Genomic DNA, 2,985 nt, shown 5'->3' with positions numbered 1-2,985 from the left:
ATCCATCTTGCTCTGATCTTGCCTGCACAAGAAAATGTTTCATCTGGGTTAAAGAAAAGTAGTTTCTTCAATAAGCGAATTTACTTTTCCCACAGAAATATTGATGAAGTAATTGAACCTAAGCACTGATGACTAAAATTTTGCGTGAGGTTCCATTTTCATTGAGCTTACTACAGGGAAGCAGTTCCATGAGCCTGAAATAAAAACAAACTCAAATCTAATGTTAGCACTCAATTTAATTACTAAAATTAACAGATGCACAAATTAAAAAAGCAGAAAAAGGCCACACATGCAGAAAAGAATGCAATTACTACTATGCAGTGAAAAAGATCATTAACACAAACATTCTAGTTATTACAATATGACAATTAAATGTCCATAGGTACACTCAGCACTGGTTATAGCATTAGAAAACAGAGAGTTAAAGACAAGGCTAAGATATTCCCTCAGGAGTCATTTCCCAGAACAGACAACAGATGAAAGTTTTACTTTGAATAATCTTCCATACTGAGTAATTTAATAAAGATTAAAAAAAAACAGTCAGTCAACAGTGTTAGTCACCATTTACGTATGTTCTTAGTAAAAAGGAATGCAAAGAAAAGACAAAATAATTCCTAAAACGCAGAATTCTGAAAATCTTGAAATTAGTTATAGCAGTACTCTCTACAGGTGGGCAAAAAAGCATCCTTTAATACCAATTCACACCACTACCACCAAATACTGCGATATTTCAGAGGAAGAATTTAGCTCAAAGAATTTCCTTCCCCCAACAACAAAGCTCTAATATTACAAGATCATTCCAAAGCAGGGAAGATCGTATTTGATGAGTGTTGCATAACCAACTCTCACTGGCACACACAGTTCAGCCAGAAGTGCCTTTGCTGGTGAACTGCCAGTTTCAGGTGAATTCTTCTAATAGCATGCCTAGGCGTCCACAATCTCCTCTGTCTGTGACATCCTACCACCAACCACCACCCCGCTGCAGTGAGCAGCATGGTATTAACACACACACCCAGCAAGCACAACGTATCATGGGCCATGAAAGACAGCACACACGAGTAGGCTGCCACTGCCGGAGCCATACCCTTGGCCTGCACTCTGTGTCTGTGAGACCCCTCAGCACAAGGGTTGCCAGAGCAAGCTGGATTACATTCTACCTTCATCAAAAATTACAAAAGCTCCAGAAAAAAATTTCGGCAGTAGGTTTTCATGCTTCCATTGGAATCATGAAAAGATGAAGTCTTATTTACGTAAGTTATAGTCAGCTCTTTTAAAGAGGTAACGCCTTCACTAGCTTCCTAGTAGCTAGAATAGCTACTCCTACCATTACTATTTTGACTTTCTAGTTTCCTTAGTAGCTAGAATAGCTAAACAGCCTAACATTAATTTTATAAACCTCTGAGTTTCCTTTATTTTTCTACATCACTGCGTCATCTACATAAATACTGTTTTTCTCATGGCAGTAAAGAATGAATTATCCTGAAAAATCACAGAAGTTATGCAATTTTTTATATTTCACCCTTTTAGTTTGGTACTTTAGCCTTTCACTATTTACCATTCTTCTCATACACTCAAAATATTCACAACTCTGAACACATATGAAAATGTCAGATTCATTACTAGGCCTTCCACTCCATACAACTGGGTTAAGAAAACAGAAGGGATCCTTAATTTGCTCAAGAACCTTAATTTTGCATTTTGAGTAGAGTTATGGTCAACAATGGGGACAATATGTTTTTATAATCTCTCACAAACTCCAGAACTAAATCAGAAATCCTTTGAGCAATTATACATACACTGTGAGGGGATTCCTTTTTTCTGGTAAGCACTGAAAACAGCAATTACATTAAAGAACTCACTCATTCTATTCCAAATTGCTAGAAAAGTAGTCTTAAATCTGAAGGACACAATTTGACAGATTAATGAACTCCAAACACATAGTTCCTGATTCCACATGGAAAACAGTAACATTTAGAAGTGTCTTCCCTTCTGTGCTCCAATTAACAGAGCTGACCATGGCAGCTCTTCATAAATGCAAACAAAATTTAAGTGTAAATTTGGGACCTACAAATAGTAGGTTTGTTTGAAATACAAATGTATTTCAAACATTTTAAGACTAGAGCTCAATGCTGAATTTAAGGTGGGGGGCTTATCAAGACCAATCTGAGCCAGGCCACTGTCACTGGGTTCTGAAAAACAGAAATCTATTAAAGATATTATAATACACAAGCAGCAAGTATCTTACTTCTGAAGGAATATTTTAGAATTTGTCTTGTAGTTACAGTGTTGTGGTAGGTTTCAGTGGGACATTCAAGACCTCCATCATTATTCACCTGAACAGGAAACAGGATGAGCTTGTACAGGATATAGAAAGTGCACAGTTAAGTCTCTGATATGTGCAATCATTCAGCCTTACGTTTGTTCATATACTGAGAAATACAATTTATTGAGAAGGACCAAAAAAAAAAAGTTTTGGGTTATTTGTAAGCAGGCATACAGATTAGAAAAACTTTTAAGAGATAAAAGTTCTTGTATTATAGGATACAATTTAAAAAAAAAAGGTTATCAGCATATACCGTACATACTGCAACAAGATGGTGTTTAGCTCTTCAGGACTATTCTCAGTGCATAAAAGTAAACTGGACCAGCAGGAAGGTATTTCAGGAAAACGGGCTGCCAAACGTGGCAGAGTCAGACAAAGCTTTGTGAAGTACCAAAGGAGCACCTGATCTTAGGTGTGCAGGGGCAGGAGGTGTACCTGACCGCCTCCCTGCTCATAGGGACGGTGTTCATGGAGATCCCCCTCCCAGTTAAAGCCCCGCACCACACGTACCTCCGTGCCACCTCTGTTTCTACGCAAATCTTGACACTTAAGTCTTAGTAGCAACCCTTAGAGCGGCCTGCGAGTCCCCGGGACACTGGCGCAGCGCTACCCACGCAGGTACCCTCGGCAGCCAGTCGCAGCCCCAGGGCCCCCCCTCCCCA

At 38.9% G+C, this 2,985-nt stretch overlaps 1 protein-coding gene across 1 annotated transcript in view; it reads right to left on the bottom strand.

Annotated features, from left to right (window-relative positions):
- Positions 1–2,985, bottom strand: part of CHM (choroideremia (Rab escort protein 1)) — a 73,560-nt gene that overhangs the window by 69,931 nt on the left and 644 nt on the right. The gene's annotated exons all lie outside the window — the stretch shown is intronic.

The sequence above is a fragment of the Pygoscelis adeliae genome, unplaced genomic scaffold, assembly GCF_000699105.1.
Source record: "Pygoscelis adeliae isolate BGI_AS28 unplaced genomic scaffold, ASM69910v1 Scaffold216, whole genome shotgun sequence".
NCBI classification, from domain to species: domain Eukaryota; kingdom Metazoa; phylum Chordata; class Aves; order Sphenisciformes; family Spheniscidae; genus Pygoscelis; species Pygoscelis adeliae.
Note: the sequence above shows the minus strand (reverse complement) of the source record. Positions and strands in the feature narration are given on the sequence as shown.